Source organism: Mesocricetus auratus, unplaced genomic scaffold (genome assembly GCF_017639785.1).
Source record: "Mesocricetus auratus isolate SY011 unplaced genomic scaffold, BCM_Maur_2.0 Super-Scaffold_100006, whole genome shotgun sequence".
Lineage (NCBI taxonomy): Eukaryota > Metazoa > Chordata > Mammalia > Rodentia > Cricetidae > Mesocricetus > Mesocricetus auratus.
In genome coordinates, this window is record NW_024429190.1 from 32,931,124 (window position 1) to 32,952,361 (window position 21,238).

Below are 21,238 nucleotides of genomic sequence, written 5' to 3' on the forward strand. Positions count from 1 at the left end.
GCTTGCTCACATTTAGGCAGAGCAAGAAACAAAGAAAATTCAGGAAACAGGGTTGGTCTATAAACCTGTCCCCAAAGCCTGACCCTTCTCACCCACCCTCCATCCTCTCCCCACTTCCCAAAGGCTTCTCCTCAAACAGCACCACAGACTGTTCAAACACATGAACGGGGATGGGGGGACTGGGGAGGGTGGCGCATCTCACATTCATACCACGGCAGGCACGGTTTTCCTTGGAGATAGTAATGGATGTCTAAAGATGCTTTCAGTATTCCGAGGGAAATCATCCCTCTGCCTCTGACAAAACCGTCTGAGCTAACTGTTGACATTCACTGGGGCCGGAGGCATATCGGTTTCTTACAGTGATTTACACTGATCAAAAGCTATTATAGCTGTGGATGTGTGATTAATGTTTACAAAGAAGAGACGCAACTTACGAATTCATCAGGTGCATTGCTCTGCGAAGGGCTTCAGCTGCAAGCACATTTTGGAACCAGTGGCTTCACCTGACTCCCTCACTCTACACAGGAGGCCCCTAAGCTGGGGATAGACCAACCAGCTTTGCAGAGGTCACTTTGCAGGGAGAAAGGCTGGGGCTAGAACTTGGACCCATAGATTCCCATTTCCACTCACTGCTCACTCCACACTTGGGCACTTAGGGTTGTTTCACCTAGAGAATATTTTGATAATGCTTCATTTTTTTCTGAAAAAGTACAGTGAGTGTATTTTGCCTATTAGGAAATAAATAGGCTGCTTTTAAAAAATGCTCAGTGTTTTCAGGACTGAATAAGCCTCTCTGTGGGAAACAGCTGCATGGCATGTGAAGAGTCATGTTCGGGACAAATTCACTCCCTCCGGAAACAGTGTGCTATAATTATACTCCTAGCATGGGCCCTGGCATGTAGAAGGTTCTTGGTGCCCAAGTCCTCCGTGGGGGACAAGCCCTGCTGCCTCCTTTGTATCTCCTCCTGAACCGAGGAGCTGCAGTTTACCATCTACCAGGAGAATCCAGGCACCCCATTACCCCAGCCTCCGTTTCTCCATCTGTAGATAAGAATTTCTTATTGGCTTTCTGACATTCTTTCAGCCTTTATCGTTCAAAGACTATGGCCTACATGTTCCCACATAGCCCTTCCAACTCGCATAGTCTCAGATTCTACCCAGTTTGGAACTGATATGTCTCAGGGATTGATTCTTTTTCCTTAATCCAGGTGAGAATAAAATGGCACCTTCCTCACTGCTGGGCCAACTCCAAGTGAGCCAGGAGATGAGCACAGAAATGTCAAACAGACAAACAGCAGTGAGGGCGACCACAGCACCCCTTTCCTTTTAGCCAAAGGGGATCCCTGGGCAGCCAACCCTCATCTGAGCCACAGCAGGGAGGAAGGGAAGGGATGGGCCTTGCTCTGGCAAACAGGGAGGGGTCCAGGCAAGAGGGAGATGAACGCGGACTCCTCAATTCTTCATTGTAGCTTCCTTTTTCAAGTGGGGAGAGACTGCTTCTGAATGTTCTGATCTTTGTCTCCTCGGTAGCTTTAGCAGGGCATTTGTTACCATTCTGGAGAAGAAAAGAGATATTCCAAGGAAAAAAACCAGGAATGTAAGCTATGGAAAGAATATCGGGTTAAATCAAGATTTCATTATTGACCTGGAGAGAGAGAGAGAGAGAGAGAGAGAGAGAGAGAGAGAGAGAGAGAGAGTGTGTGTGTGTGTAATAATCCTTTTGTGTTAGTCATACTTTTGCATCAACGTGACAAAATATCTGAGCAAAACAACCTAAAGGAGAAAGGATTTATTGGCTCATGGTTTCTGATGTTTCAATCCGTCATGACGGGAAGGGCAGGGCAGAACCCAACGGCTCACGTCACAGAGGTCAGGAAAGAAAGGAGACAGGAAAGGAAGGGGACGAGGTCTGAGCTTCAGAGACACACCCCCACTCTCCTCAACCATGCCTTCCCTCCTAGCTTCCGCCAGCTCCTGATAACGCCATCAAGTCGTGAGTCTACTGATGAATTATTTCATTGATTAAGCTGGTGCCCTCATGCTGGAGTCAGCCACATCTCCGATGTGCTTCCTGTGAACATCGCACTGGACACCAGACCTTTAAGATATGATGTGGGGGCACATTTCATATCTAAAGCATGACTCTGACTCTTACAATTCCTTTCTCAGACTTGATTTTGGAGTCCAAGGTAGTTTGAGGGAATTTCCTCAGTGGCAACTTCTTTTTCGGGAGGAAGGAAGTCTTTTAGGATTGCATTTGAGTGGTGGAAACAGTCACTTAGAGCAAGCTCACATGAGTGCAGTGCACTCTCCGACTGCCAAAAAGCAGACACAGGAATTCTGCCTGACGGCCGTGCAAGGAATGGACAAGCTAGACAATGCCATTTCACAGCTGCCAGAGAGAGAATTGATTTAGACAGTGATCATCAATGGACGGACACATTAGTTGAAAGGTTGGTGAGCAGCTTGACCATGGAGGGATCAGGCTGTCACTACCTGCAATGGTAATCAATCTCAGTGTCATTGAAAGTAGGACGTGGTGTTTCTCCTGATGTAAATGCAATAAGCCGCATGCAGGATAACCACAAAGGGTTCCTGCCAAAGAACATCCACAGCACAGAGTTCACTTCCATTTTCAGGGAACCAGGAAACTGACTCACAAGATGTCACAGAAAGACAGACAGACAAATCCACACACAGCCTGGGTGGATTTAAAGAACAATCGTCAATTTACACAAGTCAGTGGTGTACGTCAAAGATGGCAGTGGTGTGTTTATGCTTGAGATGGCTGGGGAGAGGGTCACTGGGCAAGGAGGCATTTCTGTGCAAGCCTAAGATCTGAGTTTAGATCCGCATCTTAGCCAGACATAGCTGCATGAACCTAGCCCTGCAGGGTAGGGTAGGGATAAGAGAATCATTGTGGCCTGTTGGCCAGTTGGACCAGCCAGAAAAAAGCAAGTTCCAGGTTCAGTGAGAGACTCCATCTCAAGTGGATAATGGTGGAGAGTGCTAGGCAGGATACTCAACATCTTCCTCTGGCCTCTGCATATTCCCACAGACACGCTCTTGCGTGTACACTCACACGCACGCACGCACGCACCATAGTCAAAGACTACACTATGAAGAGACATCACAACCAAATGCATGCCTGACCTTTGTGAACAAATCAACTGTAAATAGAACTTTGGAGACTGGGGACAATTTGTTATGGACCATATGTAAGACAGTATCAAGGGTTCTCTTCCATTTTGTTAGACACCAGACTTTATAGTCTGGTGAAAATAGTGTTCTAGAGCTGCATACTAGGGCTTGTCTTAAGACAGATCAGCCAAGGAGTCTTAAGTGGATAAATACATGCTTGCAGAATCTTCACCAGGTGTCTGGGCCATGTGACCTAGCTACGTTTTCTTATCTGCTTACTGTTGTTTAGCAAGTTTTAAAATAACTAGTGAGAGGGTATCAGAATTGTAGTCTGCTTTCTGTTGCTATAACTCAATACTCCAGGCAGGTTATTTGTGTTTAGTTAAGCATGGTAGCTCATGCCTATAATCCTAGCACTTAGGAAGCTGAGGCAGAAAGATTTCTCTGAGTTCAGACCAGCCTGGGCTACACAGTGGGACCCTGACTTGCCACCCCAAACCCTTTGGGGCAAAAGGAAAATAAAGGTCTTAATTAGCTCACAGTTCTGAGATCATGAAGTCCAAGGTGGGGGTGGGGGTGGCTTCTGGCAAGAATCTATTTGCTGTGTGATAACATGTCAGAGTGCACCATATGGGGAGAGACAAGGTATGGGCAGGCTCCGGTGAGTCAGCTCTTGCAGAGTCAAGAATGCCACCATGGAGACTTCACCCTCATAAGCCTATCTAACCTTAATCACCTCTCTCAAAAGGTCCCTCCACCCCACAAACACATTGACACAGGAGTGCATGATTTCTGGGGACCTACTCACACTGCAGCACTAGAGCAATGGTACTGACTTAAAAGCTGGCTATTGTGAAAGTGTTGGACAATTGATGTCCGTCCTTCCTGTGAGTTAGTAACTATCTTCAGGGGCTGGAGACATGGCTTTGTTGTTAGGAGTACTTTTTCAGAAGACCTGCGTTCCATTCCTAACACCCATGTCCAGTAATTCACAATCACCTATAATACCAGCTCCAAGGGATCCAGCACCTTCTTCTGGATTCCAAGGGCCCCTGTGAACACACACAGTCTCTCTGCTCTCCCTCTCCCTCTGTCTCCCTCTCCCTTCTCCCTCCTTCCCTCTGTCTCTCCATCTCTCTGTCTCTGTCTCTCTCTGTCTCTGTCTCTCTCTCTCTCTCTCTCACACACACACACACACACACTTAAAATAGTACAAAAGGAATAGAAGGGGCAGAGGAGTGGGGCGGAGGAGTGACCTGTCTGTAGTGCTGTTGTGTTGTCATCTCTAAGGTCTGGGTTTGGTGGTAAAGCAACAGCTAGAACCAGGGTCACAGGATGCTCCTATTTGGGGGTGTCGTAGGGTGCACATACACCTTACTCTGCAAGGAGATGATAGAAGTCAGAAGTTGTCTTAAGGAAGAGGAAGTGGTGGGTGGTACAGTTTGGAAAGGAAATTCACACCGTTTTCTCTGGAACCTTTTGTGTCTTGTATAGTATTCTTGTGCTACCTCTTCCAAAAATGCTTAAGAAAAGCAAAACAACAGCTTTAAAAGAACCTTGTGGATTTGTTAGCTCTCGTCAAGGCATGGAGCATAGACGGCTTGGCTCTCCAGGGTTGTGGGCTTGGGGGTGTCCACATTATGGAAGACATCTGCTCGAGCACCTCTTCCCACAGAGTGCATGGCAAAGATGGCTGAGTGATGCCAGCCAACGGTGACCAGGCTGAGCCAGGAGCCAGATGACTTCCAAACCCCCACAGGATCTTGTGTTGCTTCTTCTACTCTTTCCTTGGTTACACGGAAAAGTAACTGTAGCAAAGGACACAGTAAAAAAGCCACTCGACAGTCTCAGCTGTCCCTGAGTGTGGAGTTCAGTCCTTAAACACACTCACTCTGTTGTGCAGCCTCCTCCTGAGCTCTCCATGTTGCAAAAGTAAAACTCCTCCTGCTACACAGTCTCTATTCCTCCAAGCCAAAGTCCCTGCCGACTCTGCTCCCTGTCTCCCAGAATCTGACTTGCAAGAGCATCTTGTGAGTGCAATCATCTAGTAGTGGGGGATTTCTCTGTGAGTAGCTTATTTCACATAGTACATGTTCTCTGGGTCAGTCCATGTTTTTCCATATGCTAGAATTTCCTTCCCTTTAAGGCTGAATAACATTCCTGTTTGTGTCCAGCACATGCCACATTTCGCTTATGTCATTAATCTATCAGGGGACCCTGGGGTTCCTTTCAGCTGTGAAGAATGATGCTTCTATGAACACAGGTATGCAAATATCTCATTGGCACCATTCTTCAGTCTGGAGCTGTAACTCAATCGGTAGAGTGCTTGCCTAGCATGTGAAGCCCTTGATGTGATCCTAGCACCCCATAAACTGGGTGTGGTGTCACATACCTGTGATCTCAGCATCTGAAAGGTGAAGATAGGAGGATCAGAAGTCCATCCTCAGCTGCATAGCAAGTTCAAGGTCAGCCTGGGTCCATGAGACCCTGAAAAAAGTAGGGGAAAGGAGGAGAAAAGAAACACTTCTTTCATATATACCCAGAAGTGGGGTTTCTGGATTATATGGTAATTCCTTGCTTAATCTGTTGAGAAAGCACATTATACATTCCTATTGCAGGGAATTTCAATTTCTCCACATTCTTGCTGCCTGGCCTGCCTACCTGTCTGCCTGCCAGCCTGCCTGCCTCCCTCCCTCGCTCCCTCCCTCCCTCCCTCCCTCCCTTCCTTTCTTCCTTCCTTCCTTTCTTCCTTCCTTCCTTCCTTCCTTTCTTTTGATGCTAGCCTTCCCCTGAGTGTAAGGTAGCTTTGGTCTGCCTTTCTCTGATTCCCATCTCCTCCTCAGGACCTACCCCATCATCTTGAATCCCACTCTCCTGCTGCATCATCCCTTAAGCAACTTGGCAGCATCTGGAGGCTTTTGTCTTCTCTGAGGGAACAAAGATGTTTACCACTGGCTTCTCTTTACAAAGTGCAGAGGCCAAGGACTTCCCTGACAGACAGGTTGTGAAGTTTCCAGTTCTGCACAGTCTGTTTCTGGAGGAAGCTGTGCTATGGGTCATCCGAAGTGAATCCGTCCCGTGGGACTCCATGTGGGCTCCTCCTCCAGGAGGCAGACACAGCAACCTTTTGTTTTACTTAGTGAATATGTGTTGAGATTTAAGGGGAGGCTTTTTATAGGGCCGAATTCCATCATTCCCCAGAAAGTCAGAGTCACCAAAGAGTGTGTTCTTCAAAGCTCCCCAACCTGTAGGAGCATATCATTAAGTAAAGAGCCATGAACGTATAGGGGAGTGAGTCACTCTAGTAAAGGGAGCAGCATAGTTCTTAAAGCAAGAGCTTGTTTGGAAGACCCTAGAACAGACAAAGAGGACACTGGAACTGGAGCACTGCTGTGAGAGGCAAAATAGATGAGAGATACGGACAGAGGCAGTTGCCATGGTGATGAAGGATGCATTCATTTCTTGGGACTACCGTGTGAAATATCACAGACTTGGTTGCTTGAAACAACACACATTTTACTATTTCACGTCTGTAAAGGCTAGACAATGAAAACCAATGTGTGGGCAGGGTTGGTTCCCTCTGAAGGCTGTAAGACTGTTCCACAGCCCTCCCCTAGCTTTGGCAATCAATTATTTTCATTGGCTTATAGATTCCTCTCTCTAATAGCTGCTTGCATCTTCTCGTGAGTGCTAGCCTTGGTGCCCACATTTTCCCCTTATGAAGACACCATCCGCACTGTATGGATGGCCCACCCTATCCCAGTCTGCCCTCACCTGAATTCATGATATTAGCTACTTTCCTGCTTCCAAAGGTACATTCTAAGGTCCTCACCTTAGGATTTTAACATATTTGAGGGAAAACACATTTCACCCCTAATGAAAGGCATTATGTTGCTAAACTGGAGATCTAAAAGTATCATTTTATCATAAGATAGCTGAGGCTCTACATTAGAAGGGGCCCAGGGGTGGGGGTCCCTACAGGTGTCACAGCGTGTGACAGAGAAATGAACTGAAGAGATGAGAATGCAAACTCCATTCAGTCTGACTTAGTCAAGCTGGATCAAACTCCAGGAGTCTGATGCAGGAAGGGTTATTGGCAGAATATTTAAACACAGTACAATTTGGAAAAAAGTTTCCTTGTGTAATACAATCCCCAGTGCACAAGCAGGCGATGACAAAACTCCACTCAAAGTACAAGTGATTTATTCCAAGAAGATGGGTTCTTGAGATAGGCAGCCTGTGATTGATAAAGGGCCTATGATAGGATCTGGTCTCAGTCATACAGATAGCATAAAGGTCATTTGGGCTATTAGCCACCTCTGGTCTTGGTTGTGAGAGTTTGATTATATCCTAGCCCAACAGTTAACACAGAGCACCAGGTGGTCAATCACCTCTAATTCTCAGCTTTCTGGGTGGAAGAAGAGGTTTTATGTCCTTTCTTTTGAGAGGAGGACAGTCCTATGTGCTTACCATTCCTGATTTCCCTGGATATCTGTGGGCACAAGGACCTTCATGCTCCCAACCACTAGGGATTCACAGGTGCAGCCTTCTAGGACTCCAAGGTCCAGAATCCAGTGCAACCCATAAACCTGGAAGACTAAGGCCAAAACACAAAGAGCAAGTTTTCTATCTTTGTGGTTGAGGTTCACAGATTCCTGACCAGTGGGCAGGCATGAGGCACAGGGGGACAGATAGAAAGAGCCAGCTGGAACTTGGCTTCCTGATCTCAAATCCAAGCAAGCCCTATCATGTATGGCTGTGTGATCTTAGGCAAATGACTTCTTAATGTCCTGGTTTCCCCATCTGAAAGCTGGGGCCAGTAATAGGATCTGCCTCAGACTGTGTTTATGAGATTAAAATTGCCAGTAACGTGAGTTTAGGGCAGTACCAGCCATGGGGCGTTTCCTCATACAGGCTGGTGGTTGTTATTACTGAGGCAGAGAGTGTCTAGCACTGTTAGGACTGTTCTTTCCTAGTAGAAAGATGCTTCATTTCAAATGCAACCTGTGAAGACCCATTTGTAACATTCCAGTAGATTCGTTGGAATCAATAGAGGTTTAAGGTAGCAAGGGGCTTGGAAGAGCAAAAGCCTGGGAGCTGCTGGGGAGGCTGAGTGGGTTCTGGGGAGTGAGGCCCCCTATGAAGCCTGGAAATAGCTGACTAACCAAGGCTCAACAGGGACGGAGTGAAGGTAACAGACTTCTCCCTCACACCTGTCCAGCTTCCAGATCCTCTGGGGGAGATTTCCTAATGGCCATGTTTCTTGGGGAAAATGAATCCATCTTGAGGTCAAAGATCATAGGAATCCAGTTGTTTCAGGGACAGAAGGGAGAGTGTGAATCTGATTGAAGTGGGAAATTTATATTATACACCCTATATTAATCTGATTTCTGTTGCTATAATGAAGAACCTACGGCAAAGCTCTTTGTAAAGCTTTCTGTTGTTATTGTTTGTTTGTTTTTGCAAACTCATAGTTTTGGAGGCTGAAAGTCTAAGAGAAACTACTCCATTAGTTAATCTTATAGTGAGAGCACACCTTGGCTACATCACACCTTGACATGTGACATCTCCATGGGAGCTTGTGTAGGAGGGATTATATGGCAGGCAGGTCAAGAATTCAGGGGGCTTCTGGGTGTCATGCTAACATCTCTATATCAACTCATTCTTGAGAACACTAACCAGGTTCCACAAGACCTACACCAATTCCCTCCAAGACACCAGAGGCTTCCATTTTACTTATGTGAAGTATGAGAGCTAACCATCCCTTCTCCATCTCACCTCGGGAGAGAAACGGGAATGGAGGCTGAGAGACGCCCCCAGTCACCTAACAGCCTTGCACTAAACTCCACTTCTTAGAGCTTCTCCACCTCGCTTCACTGCCCACCAAGGACCAAGTGTTTGTCATATGAAACCTAGTGGGCAAACCACATCCAAAACCCGCACCCATCCCTCAAATGCTGATCTTCTAGTCAACCCAGGGCAATGCCATGGAAACAGTGCATGTTCCTTGAGCCACACCACCTGGAAAACAGAGGTATAGCTAACACTGGAGTGCTGGGTGGTTCCCAGTTAGATGTGTCACTGGTTGGAACAGTTCAGAGCCAGAATAGGGCCAGGCAGGTGACCGCATGAAGAAGAGCACTTGCAGCTACCAATGCATAAGCATGTCTCTGACCCCAAAGTAGGGAAGGGATGGTTTATTCTGGAGCCATATGAGTGACTGTGGTCTGAAACACAGATTTAGGTTACCCTAAATTCCATGCTCTGACGTGTTAACAGCTTGTTCAAGTTTTTAAAGATTTCTTTTTAATCTCTCTCTCTCTCTCTCTCTCTCTCTCTCTCTGTGTGTATGTGTGTATGAGTAGTGTATGTGTGTGCGTGTGTATGTGTGTGTGTGTACAGGTGTCTGTGGAGGTGAGAATCAGGTGTCAGGTTCCCTGAAGTCACAGGGGGCTGTAAGACTCCAAGCATTAGTACTGGGAACCTAGGTCCTTTGGAAGAACGACATGAACTCTTAACCTGCAGAGCCGTAACTCCACCCTAACTTCACCCCCATGGAGTCTTACAGTAGCAGGACTAGAAACGTGTAGGTCGAGGCGCTTTTCAAACAACCAGTGGAGATGAGCAGAAGCGAAGCAGACGAGACCTCTGCTGTAGTTCTCAGCTGCAGTTTGTGGCCTCTTACGTTAATGTGGTCCAAACGTCTTACCTTTTCGTCAGAAAGGTGTTAGGTCAGACAGGGAGGGACCAAGAACGGCTGTTAAGTGGGCTAATGATAACCCAAGGTTAGCTGAAGTTAGGCTCCGGACCCTCAACATTCCAACGTCCCCACAATCACTGATAATGCCACCTTGCAGAGCAGTCAATGGGTGGCATGTCTCTTCTCAGGGGCTCTCACTGACCTGCACACACAGGGCTTACACTGGAACCCCCAGAACTCAGAAAAGAAGCTGGGTGTGGCCACATGTGTACCTGGAACCCCTTCTGTGCTGGGGATGGAGAAAGGAGATCTCCCGGGCTGGCTGCTAGCTCCAGGCTCAGCAAGAAATCCTGTCTGAAACAACATGGTGGAGAGTAATAAAACAGGATTCGGACTCATTTGTTCTCCTGTGGCTTCTCAGTACATACAGCATGTACCCCCAAACCCATGTAAATGGACACCACAAGAGAGAGACAGAGAGACAGAGAGAGAGACACAGAGAGAGAGAGAGACAAAGAGAGAGAGAGAGAGAGTATGCCTTCTCCACCTCTCTGTTCTTATGCAATGACACAGGACTCTGGAAGCCATAATTTGGAAGGTATTATATCTCCAATGTACAATCCAAGTAAGAAGAAAGCCTTTGCTGGGTTCTCGGGGACTTGGACTTGTCAGTCCTCCAACACCACAGCCTGGCATGTCCTGACTGATGCTGATGACGATGACGACTTGGGCCAGAGGTGTTCTTAGCAGTATCACTGGAAGTTGTTAGGAACAGAAACACAGAAAGAAAGGAACAAACTCGCCCCCCCCCATCCTCTTGCTGGTGGCACCTGAGAGAGGGCTTCGTGTCTCCCAAGGGTCCTCGTTGAGCCATTAAGTGAAGAAGCGCTGTAGGTGGGGGCAGGAAACAGGGAAACTAGGTAAGGCGGGGTGCAGCTGGGGAACCAGGGTCTGAGGCTAGAGAAATCAGGGGGTGGGGCAGTGCTAAGGTACTCCCAAGCAGGCTCTAATTAGGCATGATGAAGGCAGAACAGCTTTCTCTTTCCAGGAGCTGTGTGCTGAGGTAAGCATTACAGCCTTTGATGATCTGTTTGTGCTGTGTACATCAAAGGGTAAGGAGGCTTCCCTCTCTGAAATTTAAATGTGAGGTTTTACCTTGCAATGACTTGCTGGTGTTTTAAATTAAAGCTTAAGTCAGTACAGTAGAAGGCCAACCTTGTGGGCTGGGCTTTGGAAGCGCATGTGGAGGCAAGCCCCAGGTGAGTGGCACCACCCAGGTCACAGGGAGGTAGGAAGCTAGCAGGACCCCCCCCCAATCAGGTCAGAGTTCATTGTGTGGGGGAATCCAGAGGTCATGGGTGAGGGGACTGAAACAGTGAGCAGACCGTCAGGGAGCTAGCAGGACCCCCGCCCCCCAATCAGGTCAGAGTTCATTGTGTGGGGGAATCCAGAGGTGAGGCTGACACATGGGGACTGAAACAGTGAGGAAGTTAGCAGGACCCCCCCATCAGGTCAGAGTTCATTGCGGGGGGGGGGAATCCAGAGGTCATGGGTGAGGCTGGCACACGGGGACTGAAACAGTGAGCCGACCGGCTCCCATCTCTGTCAGTGTTAGACTGGACACAGGACTGAGGATTGGGATGAGGGATGCCGGGAGTGTGTCAAATGGCTGAGCTAAGGTAAAACAAGGCTGAGGCAAATGTTGGAGCTCCCAGGGAGGTACACAGCTGCACCTGCATGATCTCCTGACTGGGACAGCATGAGCATTGTCCTCTGCCCCCCGGGGCCAATGGAACTACAGTTCTCCACCAACTGCCATACAAAAGTATAGGAAGTTTTTTTAATTTTTTTTTAAAGTCAAATCACCCCAGATCACATCAAATACAATATGGGATGCTAGTGTGTTGCCAGGGTTGAGCACTGCTATGTGAACAGTACTTCTCAGAGTGTGGTCCCCAGGCCAGTGGCAGTATTGTCACCTAACTGTTCCCAAGGATTGAGTGTTTTAATAACCTCCCGAGATTGATATGTGGGAGCTGTACTCCCAAATGTGGTGGTGTTAGGAGTCAGTCAAGTCATAGAACCCTTTAGAATGGACTAGTGTGCAACGGATCTGGGGCGCTGTCTTCCTGCTCTGTGAGTATAATGAGAAGACAGTGCGTCTGTCAATGCCTCTTCCTGTATGTCTCAGCCTCTGCGTCCATGGGAAGTGAAAGTCCAGTGAGTCCCTAGTCTGTGGTATTTATTACTGCAGCTGAATCAGAACTGGGGTTTTCACATCCTGCACATCCAGAGCTCAGAGTTCAGGTGTCCTGGGTCTATCCAGAGCTCAGGTGGTCCTAGGTTCTCTCTTGGCCCCTGGCTTTATTTTTCTCAATCAATCCACAAACACCGGGAACACATGATGGTACAAAGAAAAAAGAGGGGGGACAGCTGTGTGATCTAAATCTCTCTTCAAGACCCTGTTGCCATTGAGCCTGGTTAGAGAAGCTCAGAATTCCAGCTACCTAGGAAGCTGAGGTAGGGAGATTGCAGGTTCAAGGTCAGCCCCAGCTACAGTTGGACAACTTGGCTAAGACCCTGTCTCAAAATTTAGAAGTCTGGGGAGAGAGTTCAATGGTAGAGTGCTTGCCTAGTATAGCCAAGGTCCTAGGTTTAATCCCAAGTACCACAATAAAAAAGGAAAGAAGACACTGTATCTTAAACCCAATCAACCAACCAACAAATAAAACAAAGCAATCCCCATTGCTTGGAGCCCTAGTGCGTTATTAAGAACACCTACACCACCATGTCTGTCTGGACCCCTCTGACAGCCTGCCACAGGTTCTCCATCTCAGTTTCCATTCCCAGATTCCTTCCCAGACCCCTTTGCTCCCTGAGTTATTCACAGCAGCCATTCTAGGAGTAGAGGGGATCCACAGAACTTCACAGTATCTAGGACCCCTTTTGCCCTCTGGGGGAGTCTTTGCACCCTATCTTGAAAGGTAAAAATGGAGAAAGATGGTACTCAAAACATGGAGGGCCTGGAGAAGACGCCTTCCATCTTTGCACAGTGAAGTTACCATGAAGCAGAGAAATGGGTGCTAGGAACCCAACTTCGTAAGAAGCGCCTCCCTGCATCGTGTTGCTCAGGGTTCTCCAGAGGAATTGAAAAAAATACGTATGTATATAACAATATACATACATGAAGGGAGAGGGAATGAGATTATAGGAAATTGGCTGATATAATTATGAAGTCTGAGAAGTCTCAAAATCTGCAGTTGGCAAGCCAGAGACCCAGGAGAACAGCTAGTGGAACCGCAGTCCAAGTCTGGAGGCTGGGAGCCAATGGTGTGCACGCTAGCAGGAGCGGGCGGGCTACAAACCCAGAAAAAGACCTCAGCGACCCAGCTCAGCAGGCAGCTGGGGGTGCTCAAGTCTTTTGTTCACGTCAGACAAAGCCCACCCACACTGGGAGGGCAGTGTGCTTCGCCTCATCTGTCAATCAAATCTTCATCTCATGCCGAGTCGCAGGTACAGACACATCAGCAAACAAGTGGCCAGACTCTGACTCTGTGGTCCGGCCAAGTGATGCATGAAATTAACCAACAGGAGCATCATCAGCACTTCCTGGAAAGCTGGCCTCCTTGACTTACGCATAAAGGACCATTTGAGCCGGGGAGGTCTTGATTTTGGTGGGGGGCTGCCCTGTGAATGGTAGAATGTTTAGTGTGGTGTTTCTGGTCTCCACCCACCAAATGCCAGCAGCACATGACCCACCTCCCAGTAGAGGCCGCAAAAGTGTCCCCCAAACCCTGGCATATGTTTCCTGGGGGAAATTTTTGTCCCTGGTTGAAAATAACCAGTGTTTGTAGAGCTCCAGGCTGGGACGGCACTTCTGGTTCTATGCCTTATTCGTCAGCTGGCTACAGGCCCTTTGGTGGTCTCTCTAGAGCAGAGGTTATCAACCTTCCTAATGCTGGGACTCTTTAATACAGTTACTCATGTTGTGCTGACCCCCAAACATGAAATTATTTCCATTGCCTCTTCATAACTGTAGTTTTGCTACAGTTATAAATTGTAATATTGTAATGAAAATATCTGATATGCAACTCTAGGGGCCTTGACCCACAGGTTGAGAACCTATGCTGCAGCAGAAGGAGAATCATTAGAGGACTAGAGGTGTTTTGGACTTGAAGGAAGTTACCTAAAGACACCAGTCAAGGATGCTACTGGGAGTTCACACCACAGATCAGAGTTCTGGATTTTGAGAGATGTAAGAACAGTAAATTCTGGTGGCCCCTTAACTTAGTCCTAAGAACTCCCCTGAGGCCATGATCTCTACTATACCCATCCCTTCCTAATAATGGACCCCAGACCCAAGTACAAAGGTTCTTCAGCCATTGGTCCTGGTGATTGGTTCTGGACATGCTCAGGTGACCTGAACCAGGCCAAGTCCAGCCTTTCTCCAGGACGTCCACTTCAAGCCCTGGCTGAGGGGGTGCTTGCATTTGAGTGCCAAGATGACAGGCTGCTTTGGCTCCTGCTGCGTGAAGTAAGCTGTTCTGAGACAATGAGGTGGAACAGGATTTGGAGAAGAGAGAAAACAGGAATTCCGGCCCTCACCTTGTGTTGCTCTGCCTTGCCTGTGGTTTCACTATTCGAGGCATTATCTTCCAGCTTTTTGCTTAGTGAGTTGTCATACTGTGATTTATAACAAGGTGTTTATACATTTAAACGCTGTCCCAGTTTCCTGGCATATAATTCCTAAGAATCTCTGAAGTGATGCGTGAGTGTCCTGTGTGCTAATGAGATGGCTGGTGGCTGGCAGCCTCTAAGTAGCTTCCAGAAAGGGTCTGGATCCAAGAAAGACTGGGGCAGGGATAGGTGGGAATACTGGAGCTTTTCACCCCCCCCCACTCTCTTCCCTAGCGAAGGGGGCAGGATGGACTCTTAACGTTGATCACCAATGACCAGGGGTCTAATGAATCATGTGATCGTGCTTTCATATAAGCCCCAAACAGATGGGTTCCGATAGATCTGGGGCAATTGAACTCGTGGGGATTCCTAGAGGGTATGTGCCTCCAACCCCTTCTCTTCCTCCACGCATAGCATCGTTTGAAATGGCTTCTGGGGGCAGTCTGGGGACTGAGAACTCAAAACTCAACCTCTCCCTGTAGTGTCCTCACGGAGTGAGAGAGAAGCAGACCGGGGCTGGGGAGATGGCTGGTGATCTTATGGAGACCCATGTTCAGTTCCCAGTATCCCTGCAGCTCCAGCTCCAGGTAACCTGACACCCTATCCCAGCCTCTTCAGCATGCACACACGTGGCTATAGCATACATCCACACAGACACACACACAAATAAATAGATCTTTTAAAAAGAGAGCAGACCTGGAGTCCAGGGGAGAGTCGTCTGTAGAAGTGCCTGCTAACTTGTTGGGAATTCTGTACGCTGATCTAGTCCCAAAATATTCAGTGTTGAGTGTTGAGAATAGAATTTTGCATATTGTAGGAGATAAGGTTTGTTTCTAAGCTTGTCAGGTTTCTGTTGCCTCAAAGAGGCCTGAGTTACATAGCTACATAATAGGAACGAGGCAGGGATGGATGGAACAAGGGAGGTACAGGGTCACAAAGTTGATGAGGTTTCTGCTCTCAGGCTTATGCTGGAACAGAGTTGACATCTGAGGTGGATGTCCTCAGATGTCCTCCATTGTCACTCTTTCTGGGTGGCCATCAGAGAGTTTGGCTGCAAATGGAAGTCCTGTCTTTCTGAGTTCCTTAGGGAACTCTAAACTGCACCTGTTTAGATTCATTTTGTTTGTTCATTTGTTAAACAAACAGTGATAGGGCGCCTACTGGGAGCCATACGGCTTCTGTCTCCATAAGGCTGACAATCTAGTTGAGAAGAGAAATGTCGAAAAAGGAGTAGCTTGAGAATCCTAGAAAAGCAAATGCCATGATCTATAGGTATTGTCCATAGGCATGGTGCATAAGCATGGTCCGCAGGCATAGTCCACAGACATGGTCCGCAGGCATGGTCCATAGGCATACATGATCCATAGGCATGGTCCGCAGGCATAGTCCACAGGCATGGTCCATAGGCATGCAGAGTAGGTGGGCCTGGAAGTGGATTCTTGAGTTACTAACAGCAAGAATATGATTATATTGCAGCAAGATGGAGACTGAGAGTAAGACAGAGAAATGGGAGTGCAGTGGGGAATAAACAGAGGGTGCATATGTATGCATGTACACAACCAAAGGCAGGCAATCCAATACAGGAGATATTACCATGCACAAATGGTTTCTATATTCTACCTGGTAAACATTGTTTAAAGCCTATCAGGAACTAGATGTTATTAGTCTCTGGGATTATAGAGAAGCAGTTCAGCACCTGCTCACCTATAGATCTAACAGTGAAGGACACAGACAAGCTAGTAGACTTTGGCCATCAGAGCAATAGATGTTATGGGTCCTAGGTACCAAAATTCAGCCAAAGTAGGCAAGGAACATGCTTGCAGGGTATTTGATGGCTGCCTGAACTGGATCCTGAAGGATGGAAGATAGTATGCAGGCAAGAAGAAGAATTCAGGACAAGCTGAGAGGCCAGCCAGGAGCCAGGACTGACTGAGGAGACACTGGAATGTCTAGGTATCCAGACTTGCCCACACAATTTACTATGGACTTGAAATGCTGCACATCACAAAGAGCAACAGTACGAACGGCAGTGTGGTGGAGTCACATATGCATCTTTCAGGAAGTCACTGTGGTAGAGTCATGTGTGCTTGCTTTGGGAAATCCCACGCACCAGTGTTGCTTCCGGCATTGGAACAGATAGCTGTTTCCTGGTGGAGAACAGGGTGAATGAAACACTTGGCTTGCACTGAGCAATTTGTCCTACCTGAAAAGATACAAGCCTTTAGTTTGGGATGAAATTAAGTACACTAAAATGTTGAACCATTAGCACTGTCTGTCTGTCTCTCTACCCCCTCCCTCTAGAGATTTGAAAACTCTCATGGGATATAGTTCAGCTGTTTTCATGGTGCAAAGCCTCTTGGGAGAATAGATGCTATAGCCAGGACTCCTGGGTGTAACTTCAAGTCTCTCTTTCTCATTGTGGGCCTCAGGCAAGTTGCTTCTCTTTGCTTGAATCTCCTCGGCTATAGAATGTGGGGAGCATACTATTAGGAGAAATGAATAAATCAGCAAATATGTCTTTAAGTGACATTATCATTACTCTTGGACATCATAGACTCTTTCTGTGGGAAAGATAGGAGAAGCCATTGTTGAAAGTTTCATGAGCTGCAGGAGCAGTGCGGGGCCCTTAAGGGTATGTTGGGGTCTGAGAGCCATGTGAAGAGATGTGAGTCTCCAGATTCAGCTCTCACTTACAAACTACCTTGAGGGCCAGGCCTCCACCTGGGATCATGAAGCTCCCATTGGGTTAGTGCTAAGAAACACCCAGCAGTTCTTTATAGGATGCTGAGGCCAGATGGCCAAGGTACTGTCAATAACTTCATTTGGTTGTGGTCAGCTTTGGCACAGAACAAGATGCTGAAGGCTTTGTCAGGGCTGTCCAAAGTCCCTGGCAGAAGACAGGCTTGCTTTTTATGATGGCAAAATCTCCATTTCAACTTGATTGGATTAAGAATCAAACAGGCCTTACTGAGGTCCACCTTCAGGTTGTGTATTGTTATGGAGATTTACAGAAAGGTATAACTGAAGAGGAAAGGCCCACCCTCAACATCTGTGGTCCCTCTGCTGTGCTCCCTCTTCTATGATGGACCCCACTCCTCTGGACTCTGAGCCAAAATAAACCCCTTAAGATGCTTTTGTTGGATATTTGGTTAGAGTGGCAAGAAAAACAACTTACACATTGATGTAGATCCCCCTGCAGCTCCTCCAATGTCCTGCTGAACCTTAGACCACAATGCCGGGGACCTTTGTTCAGTTAACCCAAGGTTGGCTGTTATTACGGGTTGAATCAAAAAAGTCCCACCAATTACCTGTGAGGAAGAGTGGACTGGGGGTGGGTTAGAGGGGAAGTGGGGTGGATGGGAGGAGTCAAGGGGGGTGGGAGGTAGGGTGGGAGGGAAAACTGTGATTGGAATATGAAATGAAATAAAAAAATGGGAAAAAATGTCCACCAAAAGCTCATGAATGGAAGGTGGTTGACCTCCAAGAGCTCCATGAACAACTTTTTGGGAATCCCAATTTTCTGTGAAATTCAAATCCATCCAAGATGTGAAGCCTTTGACATCATGGTAGGAGAGGGAGATCTTCACTCTTCTCATCTCCTATTCGGACTTTGATGTCTGTGTCTGTTCTCAAAACTATTTGACTCTTTCCCGGCTCAGGGGTTTTTTTGTTGTTGTTCTTCTTCTTCTTTTCTTGAGGTAGGGTCTTGTAGAGACCCAGATGTTATCAGATTTGCTGGTAGCTGAAGCTGGTCTTGAACTCCTGATCCTCACGTCTGCATCCCTAGCGCTGGAATACAGGTGTGCGCCACTCCATCGGCTCAGCTCAGGGCCTTTGCTTCACCATCCTTTCTGCTTCAGTCAGTCCCGATTCCTCCAAGCCCCATTTCCCCCTCCTGGTGAATGTATCCTCACATCACCAGGCCCAGGCCAAAAGCCTCTGTGAGAATTCTCATACACAAACCTGTCTTAGACTATAATGTCCCGTGGAGTCTGTTAAGTCATGCCTGGCTTGTAGTTGACATGATGATGTCCATCCCACAATGCTGTAGTGAGCCGTTGATAGTGACCAGGCTCAGGAACTTTGTGGGGCTTCTCAATCCCCAGCTTGGGGAACAGCTCCAGAATTTCTTAGCACATCACTGGGAGTTAAGGAGGAGATGAGGGAACATGTTAAATAATCCACCCTCTGCATAATTTAAGAACCTACCCAAGGACTCTTAATCTTCTAAAGCTTCTGTAATATAGGACAGTCTGTGGGCGGCTGAGGAGACCCACATTCTTGGAAAGGGTGTGACTTCTTCCTTTCCTCACTTCCCATTACACATTGGGGTTCAGTCTGGTTCTTTCCAGTTAGCTCGGGCCCCTGAGGCTTTCTATAATGAAGCCAAAGAAGGAAGCTCTGGGAAATCAAAATCAACGCAACAGCTCCGAGAGAGCTCAAAGGCCTCTCACCATCTCTCAGGCTGCAGAGGAGCCTCTGTCTGGGCAAGGCCAACACTCTACCCCAGAGACTGTTGAGTGGGCTTTGAGTGGGCCAACACTCTACCCCAGAGACTGTTGAGTGGGCTTTGTCCCATGCCCAGGGTCATCGTCGCAGCTCAGAGGGTTTGGATCTCTGCCTGGGGACTTTTTCCTAGAGCCCTGGAAGGCAGTTCTTCCCACAAGCACAGGGTTCTCATGTCAGGGGTCCACTGCTACAGGAACAATCCTCAACCGGTGACTCTCAGCAGTGCCTGTAGCGGTGACCCTTAGGCTGGGGACCACTCTGAGATGGAGACCCGTAAGTTTCCCTAGATGGAGTTCCGGTTGCTCACTTCTGTAGCTGGTGCGGTAATGTGCCATTTGTTGACTGCTCCCTCCTCCCAGTCACTTCCGTTGCTGGAGTTTCCTGGGATCACTTCCTAAGTAAGTCACTTGCACCCCGCCACTGTCACAGCTTGCTCCTAAGCGAACTCCAACGCGATCCGCAGTGTCACCATCTCGTACTTTCTCTGGTGCACCTTTTGTTCCGCTGAGCTCATCTTTTCCTCAAGTTGGAACTCAGTCTTTTAATGACTATTGCTTATTCATTTTAATGTCTCTATCCTCATAGTGTGCATCATCTGTGACTCCCCGTGGCCTTTACTTGGCTAGAGCTGTCTGTCTTTAAACTCCTTCCAGTTGCCCACTGACAGCTCCCCACTAATTTCTCAGCTCAAATGCACCGGGAAGAAACTCAATAGTTCAGATCTTCCTTGCACAGGCCACAGGCCAACCCATGGATTTCACATCCTGTTTAACCGTCCCTGCTGGGTAAGAAATTGGTGCAAGAAAGCCAGAGATCAGTGACTTTTCCAGACCCTCCTCACTCCTTATGTGGCTGATTGATGTGGATCCAAGTTTATTTCAAATATAACTTTATTTTCTGCCTTCCAATTAAGTAACTCCCAAGTCTTCAATACTGACATTGAAGGCCTCCATAGATTTGTGTAAAGTGAACCATGGTTGCCTGAGAACTGGCCACTCAACAGGTCTGTGGGTAGTGTCTTCGTTAAGGAAAAGGCTGTGTGTGTGTGTGTGTGTGTGTGTGCGTGTGTTCACACATATCTACTTTTAGAGGGAATATTTTTTCTCCACCATAAGAGGATCATTCCACATATGCTGCTTTATGTAACTGCTTTTTTCACCTTTTCATGGAACATTTTTCCATGTCATTAAATATTCTCCAATAGCCTCATTTCGATATCAGGCTGGCTTTCACACACAGGATTTCCCACTCAGCCCTCCATTCTCCGGGACACTCAGCTGTGAAAGGCACCGATTTACACGGGTCAGTCTAATGAGCTCATCTTGCCTCCTCCACAGAATTCTGGCAAGCTCTCTGCTGACAGCTGACATGCAGACCCAAGCTGCCTGTCTCCTGTGCTTCCCCAAGGCCCCGGACTCTCAGGGGAAATCACCAGTCAGCGCTCCATGGCATCCTTATTCCCCCACGTGCTATCTACAGCTCAGGACACCATAAACTCAAATCATCAAAAACCAGCACTGGGTGTTCCCTTAGGACGCCGCTGCAGACCAGAGTTAGGAATGAGGAACCAGAGTAGGAGGGAGAAGTTGGCGGGTCCACACTCAACCAGGGAGTGGGTGGCTAGGGAATAAGACTCAGGAAGGGTCCTATGGCCTCTTCTTGCCGCCACATCAGTACCTGGTGGGAGCTGGGCTTCTCTTCTTTTCCCCTTCGGTTCTACAGGGCGAGGTCTGAGCATGTTCCTGAGGCCCAGGACGAGCAGCTGACTTAAAGGCTCTACCCAGGGCTCAGCCTCAGGGATTGTTGATGCCCTGCCCATCTGACCACAGTCTCTTTCTGGAACAAGTCCCAGTTTCACATCCCAGGGTGTGGTGCACTTAGAACAGCTGACCTTCTGGCTCTGCAGTGTTTGAGTTGACTTCCAACAGCAGGCCTTCCTGTTGCCAAGGCTCACAGTGGCTAATGTACTGTCCTTCACAGACTGTCACCCGCCACAAATAAACTAGCCCCACTCCCAACCCTCTGAGTCCATAGAATAAGAGGTAGCTGAAACAGAACCTGGATACCGCTGTCTTTTTTGTGAGTTGTCACCCTTAGGGTGAACCTCCATTCCCCCTGCTTAAAGGGATAACTTGGAGGGAATTTTGACCCTGTTAAGATCAAAGGAGCTAGCCAAAAGTATGCTTCAGGAGCAGGTCTTCCAGGCAAGCG

The 21,238-nt window shown here is 47.8% G+C and overlaps 1 long non-coding RNA gene across 1 annotated transcript; it reads right to left on the minus strand.

Annotated features, from left to right (window-relative positions):
* Nucleotides 1-14,059: 14,059 nt before the first annotated feature.
* On the minus strand, nucleotides 14,060-20,907 carry LOC121140820. Its single transcript, XR_005877748.1, has 3 exons — nucleotides 20,705-20,907; nucleotides 17,694-18,659; nucleotides 14,060-16,721 (listed from the first exon to the last, which is right to left on the minus strand). It is a non-coding gene; the product is annotated as an uncharacterized LOC121140820 (long non-coding RNA).
* Nucleotides 20,908-21,238: the final 331 nt, after the last annotated feature.